The sequence below is a fragment of the Chiloscyllium plagiosum genome, unplaced genomic scaffold (genome assembly GCF_037043375.1).
Source record: "Chiloscyllium plagiosum isolate Xiang-an unplaced genomic scaffold, Cpla_swu_hap1 HiC_scaffold_25, whole genome shotgun sequence".
In the NCBI taxonomy this organism is placed as follows: Eukaryota; Metazoa; Chordata; class Chondrichthyes; order Orectolobiformes; family Hemiscylliidae; genus Chiloscyllium; species Chiloscyllium plagiosum.
In genome coordinates, this window is record NW_028270163.1 from 22,845,929 (window position 1) to 22,860,031 (window position 14,103).

Consider the following 14,103-nt stretch of genomic DNA (forward strand, 5'->3'; position numbering starts at 1 on the left):
TAAGGTAGACTTTTGCAAATTGAATTCTAAGTAAATATATTAGGAAACATCATAAAGATCACAAGATAAGGGAGCAGATGTGTGACATTCAGCCCCACAATTCGTTGAGATTATAGCTGATCTGATAATTTCCAACTCCATTTTTCTGCAATTTCCCAATAAGCCTTGCTTCCCTTTCAGATTAAAAATCTGTCTGTTGCAGCCTTGAATACACCTTATGACACAGACTCTGCAGCTCTCTGCAGTAAAGAGTTCCACAGATTCACTACCCACTGAGAGAATCATCTCTGTCTTAAATGAGCGGCCCTTTATCTTGATCGTACACTCTACCACAAGGCAAAACAAACTTTCCAAATCTCGCCTGTCAAGTTCCCTCAGAATCTTCTATGTTTCTTAAGGTCACCTTTTAATCTTTTAAATTTCAACAAGTACAATTCCAACCCAGTCAACCTCTCCTCATAAGGCAGTCGATCCATACTTGGTATCAGCCTAGTGAACATTCCCTTGACTGTCTCCAATGTCAATATATATTTCTTTAGATAAGGGGCCCAAAACTGTTCACAGTATCCAAGCTGTGGTCTTAACTAGTGCTTTGTATAATTTTAACAAAACTTTCCTGCTTTTATATGTCATTTCCTTTTAAATGAAGGTTAACATTCCATTTGCCTTCCCTATTACCTGCTGAACTTGAATGATAGCTTCTTGTGATTCATTGACAAGGCCACCCAAATCCCTCTGTTCTGTAGCTATCGGCGGTCTTTCTGTATTTAAATTATATTCAGCTCCTCTATTTTTCCTGTCATAACCTCTCATCTTCCCACATTATATTCCCATCCATATAACCTATCTATATCTTTCTGCAGATTATTTGTGTCATCCTCACCATTTGCTTTGTGATTTACTTTTGTGTCACCCACCAACTTAACTATAATACATTCACTTCCTCATCCAGGTCATTAATATATATTGTAAATAATGTGGCCCCAGGACTGATCCCTGTGGCACACTTTTGTCATGTGAAAACAGGTTGTCATCTGAAAATGCTATCCTTATCCCAAGTCCCTGACTTCTCTTAGTAAGCTGATCATCCATTCTAATATAGTACCTCCAACACCATGGACTCTTAAATTATTAAGTAGCTTTATGTGTGATAGTTCGTCAAAAGCCTTCTAAAAATCTAAATATTTTACATCCAGTGTTTCTTCTTTATCTATGCTGTTTACTACTGTCTCAAAAAATGTAGTAAATTTATCCAGCATCATTTTCCCTTTATGATCCCATGTTGACTTTGCTTGATCATATTCTGTCTTTCTAAATGCTCTGCTATTGCATCCTTTATAATAGACCCTAACATTTTCTCAATAATAGATATTAGGCTAACTGGCCTATGGTTACCTATTTGTCTCCCTCCCTTTTTAAATAAGGTGTTGCATTGGCAGTTTTCCAATCCTTTGAGACTTTTCCAGACTGGAAGATTACTACCAGTACACTTACTACCTCTGTAGCTACTTCCTTTGATATCATAGGATGCATCCCATCAGATCTAAAGGAGTTATTCATCTTTAACCATGTTAGTTTCCCTGGCTCTTTTCTCCAGGCATTGCCTTGTATTTATTTCCTCTCCTCCTTTTGTCCCTTGATTAATTGGTGATTCTGGAAAGCTATTCATATCTTCCAATTGAAGATTGATAGAAAAGATTTGTTCAACTCCTCTGCCATTTCCTGGTTCCCCATTATTATTTCCCCAGGCTCATTCTCTCAGGAACCTATTTTCATTTTAGTTTCTACCTTTATTTTGATAAATTTAAATAAGATCTTGCTTAATATTGCCCTCAAACATCATTTTCTCCCTCAATATTGTTTATTATCCTCTGGCTTGCCACTAACCTTTGCTATATTTGATGTTTTCTTTTCTCACAATCTAATGCTGTCACTAACTTTCAAATTAACAACGGTTGGCTTACTCCTTCCTAGAATCTTTTTTCCTCAATGGAATACATCTTTGCTATGAGTCATAAGCTATTTTCTTAAAACACACCAAATAATCTTCCGAATGCATCCTTTCTTATAATTACTGAACAGGGCACAAAAGTATTTAAGTTACAGATGAATATTCAAAATAATCACTTACCCCTCCTAATCACATGTGACAAAATAAAAGGAAAGATTTAATTTGAGTGCCATTCGGATTGTATTGGTCTACATCCTGGGTCTGAGCAGAATTCCATTCTAAGCTAAAATTCTAAGCTAAATTTTGAAACAAAATTTAGCTCCTTGAAAGTGAAAGGGTTTTCAATGACTTAAAATGGCCCAATACTGACTTGGTTAGGCACCAAATTTGTATAAGTTATAGAACTTTAGGGGAAATTATTCATCACAATATTTTTAGGTGAACAATTTTATTTGCCACTGTATTCCTTTCTGGTGTTTTAGTGGATGTATTTTATTCAAAACAAATAGGTTAGTTTATCTGTAAACACAGCAGATTTAGAAACATGCTGAAACTTCATCCATTAATGTCAATAATAGGCATTTCAATGCAGTTTAACTCACATTTCTGTGAGTAGCACATCAAAATGAGTTCATATGCTCCTCAGGGAACCCCCATATAAATTTCCTTTCCCTTTTTCTTTCCAATTAACATTATGATTGTTTAATGAGAAGGCATTTCACATTAAGATGTCAAATCTTGAATAAGATCAAAAACTTCCAAACTCCATTTTCCTTCTCTTATTTGTTAACAGTTATCTGTTCAATAGCCTAAGTGTGACTAATTGTTTTGTAGATCATTAGTTGGATAAAACTGCTTGGCTGAGGAAGAGAGTATTTGAGGATCAGGATGTCAAAGCTGAGACTAAGCATAACAGGCAGCAGGGGATCCTGTTTCAGGGGTCTTGGGCACCATACAATAGGCAACACGAAGTATTGGAGATGAGCCACCAGCATTTCTTATTTGAGATACTTCAAAGCCAGTATAGGACAGATAATCTAATAGCAATGTCTTCCACCAAGCAAGCTTTCCTGGCATCAAGGCACTGATTATTCAAAACAAGTTCCACTGGACAGGACATGTCATTTGTGTACCCTGCTCAGGATTTCGCCATGGCAGGAGACCTCCCAGAAGGACGGGGAAATGTTTTAGAGATGACCTCCCTGAAGAGTCAAACACACCCACCAACTCATGGGCGATCCTGACCAAAATGGACAAGGTTCACTTGGGAAGGTATCAAACATTTCCAGAGATTTTGTCAGGCGCAAGCAGAAGTGAAGACAAGGCATTGAAAGGAAGTGGAAAACCCTCCAAACCACACACTTACCCAATTCTTCAAACACATGCTTGCCCACATGTGGTACAGTCGGTAGATCGTGCATTGCATTTGTAAATCACCTTACAACCCATCCAACCACAGCAGAAGCAAGTCATTCTCAATCTCAAAAGACTACCCAAAGAAAGGGGTGAACTCCCTATCTTCAAGTTATGCATTAAGAAGGAGATTGATGAACCATAATGTGGCCTACCTTTAAGTTATGATAGTTACTAAGCTGGGAATGCATATGCCCCCAATATATTAACATTTCTAGAAAAATAATTCGCTTTTTCTGCCAGAATGAAAAGATTAGTCTTATTTTTCTTACTTGCTTATGTTTTTCAATTTTTGGAAGTAAATTTTAATCTTTGATTGTTGCTGGCTTTACCTGACCATACTTGCTGTCTAACCATATGGCAATCCAAAGGATAGATACAACTCTCAATTTACATTTTATTGGCATATAAATTCAATGTTTTTAACAGAAACAAATCACAGTATATGTCACCATAAATGAGATTGCCTCAAATCACATCTTAAACAAACAACAGATTGCAAACTATGATTGAACTTAATTACCAACTAAACCAAAATCAACCTGAAGTTAAATAGTCAATGCTTACATGAGCTACTGAAAAATTCAAGATTTCAACAAAGCAATTGAATACTGGTGATTATGCCTTAGATTTGAAAATGATATGATAAAGATTGCTTCCCATTGTTTGTAATCACTGGTGTAATGCCATGCCTTGAAATTGATAGGAATTGACAATTCTATAAATAGAGATTTGTAATTGTGCTCTGTGCTGGACACATAAATCAGGGAAGTTATATGCAATGGTGCAGCCAGTAGAAGCAAATCAACAACAGGGGTTAAGAGATTTATGATAGCTATTTCCTATTAATCTTTCTCTTCTGAACTTAAAATATTAAACTTTGGTTGAACAATAACTAAAATCGGACTAAGGTGCACAATTTTATTCTTTCCCAAGTACAGTGACACACATAGCACTGTGCAATTTAAAATGAGATTGCCAAATAGTACAATAAGTTACATTGGACTGAATGACACAACTTGAAGTGTGTAGAAGCCACAATCCTCATGAAAGATTTCAGAATTTTGCCATCAGGCTTGTGAACTTGACTCTCAGCAGAAAAAAATAGGTCTTATTTTAGACTTTTATTTATCTGTCATCCCAAAATGCTCGAAAGGCCTGATCAGAAATCTATGGCCCTGTGATATACAAAGATACAAATATTTCAGCTTATTAAAACATTTGCTATCCCTCATTTTAGTAATCTTTGATCCTTGACCTGTCACAAAGATCACTTCAACAAGGCACTAAAGGATCATTGCCATTCATGAAACCATATCTCAGAATGAATTGCTGCCTTCAGGAAAGAAAGGGGGAAGATTACTTTTGAGATATTGGTACCATCACATTTTTTTCCTAACATAACTAATTGTATCAAACAATTGTTTTTCACATCCAATGCTCCACTTTTTGCAAAAAAAAGTTCCTTTCTCTTACAAACTGAAATTATTATTTCATAATGAATATTGACTAATTTAAGAACTGTTTTATTTAAATGATTGTTTCCACAATTGCCACTTTCAAAATCTGATATCATTCGCTTCTGAAGTACCAATAGATTCTACACTACATGTTTGTAGAGATAAAATGCATAATTGGATGACACATCCAGTCTTTATGCATGATCCTGGACATAAATTTTGATCTGCTATTGATACAGGTAATTCTAACACTTCCATGTTCTTCAGTTAGAAACCTTTCTGAATAAGTGCAGCTCATCTATTCGAAACAGCTGAAAGGCAGACCAGTGTCAAATGTTTTAATCACAAAATGCTTTGTGTATTGCAACAGCAGTAAACATCAATCTTTCATCTTTAAAATTAAGGCTCGTTTTAGTTTAGTGGTTTAGGGGTTGATCAACCAGTGTATCATCTTTAATTCATTGTGTATGAAAATCATGTCAGTTTAAAAAATATTTCTTTGGGTTTTATGTGTCTGCTGTTTTTATAAAACATTATACCCATAATGTTTAACATCAGTCGCATTCAATTCAAGCTCTCCCATGCTCACTGCTAAATTTAAATTGGCAGCTTGGCTGCTGTTGGTCCTTTACAAAATTAGTGTGTATGGTTCAGTGGCTCTCAAAAAAGCTAAAGATTTCTGAAAATTCAAAGTCTCTCCCAGGACTGAGGACTATCAGACTACAGTTTGCATTGATAAGAGTGCCTTTAACATCAAGAAGCATCCCAATGTGATTCATCGAGATGCAATCAGATAACAGTGGCGCAAAGAAGAAAGTATTAGGAAAGTCACCAAAGGTTTGGTTCAAGAAATGGATGTAAAGATCAGGAGATAGAGGGCTCTCGGTGGACATAATTCCTAAATGGCTGCTAAAAGTGCAGCTTACAGGAGATTGTATGACAAGATCACAGAATCACAGAAATGTTATTGTGCGGAAGGAGTGTGGTGCTGGAAAAGCACAGCAGGTTAGGCAGCATCTGAGGAACAGGAGAATCAACATTTCAGGCAAAAGCCCCTCATCAGGAATGAGGCTGTGAACCAAGGGGGTGGTGATATAAATGGGTGTGGGGCAGGGCTGCAGGAATTGTAGCTGAGAGTGAGGGGGAATGGTGATAGCTGGGAGAGGAAGGTGGAGCAGATAGGTGGGAAGGGAGATGGACAGGTCATAAGGGTGGTGCCGGGTTGGTAGTTTGGAACTGGGATAAGGTGGGAGGAGGGGAAATAAGGAAACTGGAGAAATCCACATTGATCCCATGTGGTTGGGGCCCTCCAATGACTTAATGCCATTTCCTGCCCTTTACCCATTTTCTTGCACTTTGATCTGTTTATGCACTTTGATCTGTCTCTTGGATGCCTCAATTAAATTTGCCTCCACCATACTGTTAGGCAGTGCATTTCAAACCCAAACTACCCAAAAACACTTCATTCTCACATCATATATTTTTATTTGCAAATCACTACAAGTTTGTGCCCTTTAGTCTTTCACCCTTGTACATGAGGGAGCAGTTTCCCTTTATCTACTCTATCCAACCCTCTCATGATTTTTAAAACTTCTATTTGATCTCCTCTTAGCCTTCTTCTCTCCAAGGGAATAGTCTTGATCTATCCTTATAACTTAGTTTTCTCATCCCTGGAACCATTCCTGTAAATCTCTTCTGCACTCTTTGCAATGCGGTCACATTCTTCCTACAGTGCGGCAACCAGAACTGCTTTTGCTGAGGTTTAACCATTGTCTTGTCCCTGTTCAGTATAACCTCCTTGCTCTTATACTCAGTACCCCTAATAATAAAGACCAGGATACTATATGCTTTATTAACTGCTCTCCGCAAATGCTCTGCCATCTTCAATGATCTGCGTATATATACACCCAGGTCCCTCTGCTCCTGCACCCCATTCAGAATTGTACCCTCATTTTATGTTGTCTGTCCATGCTCTTCCAACTAACATGCATCACCTCATACTCCTCTGCATTGAACTTCCTCTACTAATTGTCTGTCTACTCCATCAATGCATCAATGTCCTTTTGAACTTCTGTACTGCCCCCTCACAGTTTAAAATACTTATAAGTTTCAAGTCTTCTGCAACCTTTGCAATTATTGTCAACACACCAAGATCTGGATCGTTATATATATCAGGAAAAGCAAGGGACCCAGTAATGACCCCTGGAGAACTCTACCTCAAACTACTTGTGATCATTACTCTCTGATTCCTTTAAATCAATCTATTTTATAGCCATATTCCTACTGTTCTTTTTATTCCATAATGTAGAACTGTTGCATGGAACTGTGAGGAACACCTTCTGGAATTCTGTACACAGCATTACTTACAACAACCCTCTCAGAGGAATAGAAATTTGTAGGAGTATACATAATACTGTGGGAGTATGTAGAGGTTGGAGCAAAGGGACCACAAACATACTTAAAGCTAGAATTTGACATTTGAATTATTGAAAGACTAGGAACCAAATACAGGTTAGTTCTAACAGAAGATTGCTTAGCTCAGTTGATGGGATGGCTGGTTTGTGACACAGAGTGTTGCCAAAAGTGTGGTGGGTTCAATTCCTGCTTTGGTTGAGGTTTTCATACAAGTCCCACCTTCTCAACCTTGCCCCTCCCCTGAGTGTGTGGCCCTCATCACCAGTTCTCTCTCTCACACATGAGAGAACAGCCTTCTGGGACTACGATGATTTGCTCTTATAGGATAGTGAAATAAAGCAGGGTTTGGTGCAGGCTGGGATAGGATGGGAGTAGCAGGGTTTTGGATGAGTTAAAGCACATGAGATTTAGAAGCTAGTGAAGTCAACGTTGATAAGATAGAGTTTGGCTGATCTGGAGGGCAACGGAATAATTGAGTCAAAAAGTGCAGTGCTGGAAAAGCACAGCAGGCCAGGCAGCATCCAAGGAGCAGGAGAGTCAATGTTTTGGGCATAAGCCCTTCATCAAGTATGTGGGAGAGGAAGGAGGCTGAGAGATAAATAGGAGGGTGGAGGTGGGAGAAGGTAGCTGGGAAGGCAATAAATGGATACAGGTGTGTAGCGAGGTGGGGAGGGTGGAGTGGATAGGTGGGAAGAAAGATGGATAGGTAGGACAGGTTAAAATGGCAGTGCCGAGTTGAAGGGTTGGACCTGGGATGAGGTGGGGAGAGGGGTGATTTGCAAACTAACGAAGTCAATGCTGATACCGTGTGTTTGAAGGGTCCAAAGGCGCAAGATGAGACGTTCTTCCTCCAGTCATTGGGTGGCTTGGATTTGGGGGTGGAGGAGGCCCAGGACTTGCATGTCCTTGGTGGAGTGGGGGGATGCAGGGGAACTTGAAGTGGTTGGCCACAGTGCGGTGGGGTTGTTGGGTGCATGTGTTCCAGAGATGTTCCCTGAAATGCTCTACATGGGCCTCAGCTATGCTTGCCTCTTAGTAGGAGAAATTGAATGGTCCACCTACCGCAGTTAGACTGGCACCAACCCCCACCTCTTCTTCCGCTATATTGATGATTGTATTGGCACCACCTTGTGGTCCCACGAGGAGGTGGAACAGTTTATCAACTTCATTAATACCTTCCACTCTGACCTTAAGCTCACTTGGATCATCTTGGACACCTTCCTCCCTTTCCTGGACATCTCCATTTCCATCTCCAGCAGCCAACTCAACACTGACATCTATTACAAACCCAACAGCTCCCACAGCTGCCTGGAATATACCTCCTCTCACTTCCCTCCTCCTGTAAAAACACAATCCCTTCCTCCCAATTCCTCCGCCTCCACTCTATCTGCTCCCAGTAGGAGCAATTCCAGGACATTCCAGATGACCTCCTATTTCCAAGACCACAATTTCCCCTCCCACTTGACCAACAATGGCCTCCAGCACATCTCCTCCACTTCCCTCACCTCCACCCTTGCACACCACCTCTCCAGTTGCAACAAGGATAGAACCCTCCTCCCTGGTCCTCACCTTCCATCACACTAATATGATGCATTATCCTCTGCTATTTCCACACCAACAATGAGACCGCACTACCAGAGACGTATTTCCCTCCCCACCCCTATCAGCATTCCACAGAGACCATTCCCTCTGCGACTCCTTTGTTAGGTCCACCCCCCCCCCACCCAACCAATTCACCGTTCACTCCCAGTGCCTTCCCTTGCTGCCGCACAAGGTGTAAAACCTGCAGCCACGCCTCCCCCTCACCTCCGTCCAAGGCCCCAAGGGATCCTTTCACATCCAGCAGAGATTTTCCTGCACCTCCATCTATTGTGTCCATTGCTATTGATGTGGTCTACTCTATGTTGGGAGATGGCACGCCAACTCGTGGAGTGTTTCAGGGAATATCTCTGGGACACACGCACACAAAAACACCACCTCAACACCCCCTCCCACCCCGCCAATGACATGCAAGTCCTGGGTCTCCTCCACCATCAAATCCAACTCACCTGACGCCTGGAGGAAGAACGCCTCATCTTCCGCTTTGGGACCCTCCAACTACATGGTATCAACGTTGACTTCACTAGCTTCTAAATCACCCCTCCCCCCACCTCATCCCAAATCCAACCCTCCAACCCAGTACCGTCCTCTTGAACTGTCCTACCTGTCTGTCTCCCTTCCCACCTATCCACTCTGCCTTCCCCGTTGAGCTATCACTATCACCCCTCACCTACATCCACCTATTGCTTTCCCAGCTACTTTCCCTCCAGCCTCACCCCCACATCCTATTTACCTCTCAGCTCCCTTCCCAACCCCCCACATTCCCGATGAAGGGCTGATGCCCGAAACATTAACTCTCTTGCTCCTCGGATTCTGCCTGACCTGCTGTGCTATTCCAGCACCACTCTTTTCAACCCTGATTCTCTAGCATCTGCAGTCCTCACTTTCTCTCATTGGAATAATCGAATCAAGAGATGAACAAGGAGTGAATAATTTCACATTTGGACAGCTCATAGCTGAGGTGAAAGTGAACAATGAGATAAGAAAAAGCAGTCTTTGTGATCGAGTGCACATGAAATCAGACCCTTGAATAAGATACCAAAGGTCGTTACTGGGCAAACTTAAAACAATGGTGGAGGGAGAAGGTGGAATTGGTGCAGAGAGTGCAATAACCATTTGAATGCAGCTGCTGCTTCTGCTCCCTAATGGTGAAGAGGCTGGTACAATTCTGATGTTCAGGTCTTATTTCAATCTGAAATTGCAGATATTGAATAGATGTTTTGAGAGATTGTACTGACCTTGGGCCTAGAAACTTCAGCTGGCTTGAATTTTGCACATGGTGATGTCAGCACTGTGTATGCAGGGAACGTTTTGTCCGTTAAGTTGTTGAATGTATGAGCAGATAACATGCAGTGAGAGGAACAGGGACCTGACGGTGCACTCAGCAGGTCGCTTCTGAGCCCGTGACATTTGAAGATCGAGAAATCAACAGAAGAAATTCCAAGAAGGTCAATTAAAGGAGTGCATTCAACTTCACTTCCAATGCAGTAGAAAAAAAGACAAAGAAACAAAGAATAGACTAAGAGTGAGAGAGACAGACAGACAGACAAGAGATAGAAAGAAAAGCTGGTCAGCCCGTCTCAGCCTGTTACAGGAACCCTGTCTGGATTTTATCTGCATGAGGAGAGCCACTGGGAATTGTGGCCATTCTTTGGTCTACCCCTGGCCCACAGCAGCATTATGGATGTCAGCCTGAAACATGGGTATGCGGAGTCAGTGTTACTGTGGTGATTCAGTCAGGACCCAGTGAAGGGATGACATGCTGTTTGGTGAGAATATACCTCACCAGTTGGGGGTGGACCCATACACCAAACTGCCGGTGGTGGCAGGAATAGGTCTTTCAATGGCCCTTACTTTTCTACTGAAGGGCCACAATTGTCCATTAGGTGGGGAAGCCATCCACAGCCACCTTCTTCACCAAGGGTAAAATGCCAACAGTGTCAGGAAGGTGAGAGACATACCAAACTCTTCCTTTCTACTTGAGTTTTTAGCCCCACTGTCTCTGTTACCTACCTGACGGCTCATAAAATCTGAGCTGAAAAGTTTAAAAAAATGTTTGACTTAATCATTAATAAAAATCTCATTAGATAAATGAGAGTTAGTTTTCAATGCCAGTTGAGTTGATCGGCAGTAATTAACACCTAACACTATGATAAAAGGGTGCTCACACGGGTAATTTCTAGTCTTAAATATATGCTGCTGATTTAGCTTCTATCTTTTGGTAAAATGCAGCAACTTCACAATATTCATTTAGACAGAACTGGTTCGGCAAAATGCTACTTTCTTGAAGTTAACAGTGGAGCAGACCATGTTAGCATCCACCCCAAAATGATGACACTATTCATCTTGTTGTTGTTTGATTGATGCATTCTAAGGTTTTAGTTTGAACTCTAAAGGGGCAGACAAACATATTCCAGTGGATGAAGCTAAATCTGTTTCTTTATATACTTACTTTTTATTGGCACAACCCAACATTGTTGTGTAAACTTCAGGAATTTTGCTTTGCCATGTCTTTGGCTTAGGAAACATTATTATGAGCATTCTGTAAGGAAACAAATCCTTTAGGATTTCAGATTATTTTAAGTTTTGTTTAATAGTCATTTTCAAAAGGAAAATTTGCTTTAGTGAATAATTGTAGAGCTAGCATAACATTGGTGCTAGCTCAACAGTTTTATTATTTTTAATAAGAGTCATACAGTCATAGGATTGTACAGCACAGAAACAGACCCTTCGGTCCAACTCATCAATGCTGACTATGCATCCTAAATTAATCTAGTCCCATTTGCCAAAATTTGACCCATATGCCTCTAAACCCTTCCTATCCATGTGCCCATCTAGAGTTCATTCCACATGTGCACCATCCTCCGTGTGAAAAAGTTGCCCCTTAGGTCTCTTTTATAACCTTACCCTCTCACCTTAAACCTATGATCTCTAATTTTTGTCTCCCTAGCTTGGGAAAAAGACCTTGGTTATTCACTCTATCCATGTCCCTCATGATTTATAAACCTCTATAAGGTCAGCCCTCAACCTTCAACCCTCCAGAGTAAATAGCCCCGGCCTATTCACCCTCTCCCTATAGCTCAAACTCTCCAACCCTGGAAACATCCTTATAAAACTTTTCTGAATTCTTTCAAGTTTCACAACATTGATCCTGTAGCTGGGAAACCTAGAATTCATACAGTATTCCAATAGTGGCACAATCAATGTCCTGCACAGCTGCAACATGACATCCCAACTCCTCTACTCAACACAGTGATCAATAAGGCAAATGTTCCAAATGCCTTCTTCACAATCCTGTCCGACTGTGACTTTATCTTCAAGGAATTATGAACCTACACTCCAAGGCCTCTTTGTTCAGCAACACTTGCCAGAACTCGATTAAGTGTATAAGTCCTGCCCTGATTTGCCTTTCCAAAATGCAACACATCGCATAAATTGAAATTAAACTCCATCTACCACTCCTCGGCCCACCAGCCCATCTGATCAAGGTCCAGTTGTACTCTGAGATAACCTTCTTCACTGTACACTACACTACCAATTTTGGTGTCATCTGCAAACTTACTAATCATTTCTCCTATAATCACATCCAAATCATTTATATTAATGACAAGAAGAAGTAGACTCAGCATCGATCCTAGTGATAAACTGTTGGTCACAGGTCTCCAGTCTGAAAAACAACCTTCCACCATCACCTTCTGTCTCCTACCTTCAAGCCAATTTTGTATCCAAATGGCTAGTTCTCCCTGGATCCCATATGATCAAACCTTACTAACCAGTCTACCATGTGGACTTTGTTGAACACCTTGCTGAAGTCCACACAGAAAATGCTCACTGTTCTGCCTCCAACAATCTTCTTTGTCACTTCTTCAAAAAACTCAATCAAGTTAGTGAGATATGATTTCCCACATACAAATCCATGAACTCAGATTTCTCCAGTTTCCTCATTTCCCCTCCCCCCACCTTGTCTCAGTCAAATCCCTCGAACTCAGCACCGCCTTCCTAACCTGCAAACTTCTTCCTGACCTCTCCGCCCCAACCCCACTCCGGCCTATCACCCTCACCTTGACCTCCTTCCACCTATCGCATTTCGAACACCCCTCCCCCAAGTCCCTCCTCCCTACCTTTTATCTTAGCCTGCTGGACACACTTTCCTCATTCCTGAAGAAGGGCTTATGCCAGAAACGACGATTCTCCTGTTCCTTGGGATGCTGCCTGACCTGCTGCGCTTTTCCAGCAACACATTTTTAGCACATACAAATCCATGTTGACTATCCCTAATCTGTGTTTGCCTTTCCAATTACACGTAGATCCTGTCCCTCAGAATCCCCTCCAATAATTTACCCACCAGTGACGTCAGGCTCACTGGTCTATAGTTCCTTGGCCTTTTCTTGCAACCTTTCTTAAATAATGGCAACACATTAGCCACCCACCAGTCTTCTGACACCTCAGCTGCGGCTATCGATGATGCAAATATCTCAGCAAAGGGCCCAACAATCACTTCCCTAGCTTCCCACAAAGTTCTGGGATAACCTGGGGTTTTATCCACCTCCAGCACCTCCTTCTTTGTAATATGGACATTTTTCATGATATCACTATTTGTTTCTCCAAGTTCTCTAGCTTCCATATCCATCTTCACAGTAAATGCTGATGTGAAACACTTGTTTAGTATTTCACCCATCTCCTGCATGTCCACACTTTTCTTGTTGATCTTTAAGGGGCCCTATTGTCTCCCTAGTTACTCTTTTGCCCTTAATGTATTATTGAATCTCTTTGGATTCTCCTTAACCCTATTTGCCAAAGTTATCTTATGTCCCCTTTTTGCCCTCCTGAGTATGCACATACTGCCTTTAATACTCCTCAAGGGATTCAGTCGATCCCCGCTGTCTACACCTGCCATATGCCTTCTTCTTTTTCTTGACCAGCATTCCATATGTGTACCAGCCTTGCCCTTCGCACTAATAGGGACATATTGCCTTCTTAAATAGAATTTCTCCTGAATTTCCCCTTTTAGTTCTTTCGCCAAAACCATTAATCATTGGCCTATTATGACCAAATTCAAGTTCAAGTTAGCTGTAAAAACCTTCATAAGGGTTTGACCATTTGGAACTGAAATTAAGTGAATCAAGGAGTTGAAAAGTTTTGGAATTATCTACCACAAATAGCTGTTGATGCTCATTCATTGAATCCATTGAAGGTAGGGATTAGGGCTCTTAGTATAAGGCATGAAAGTGAAGAGTTGAGGTAGAAGACCACTCAGGATCTTAT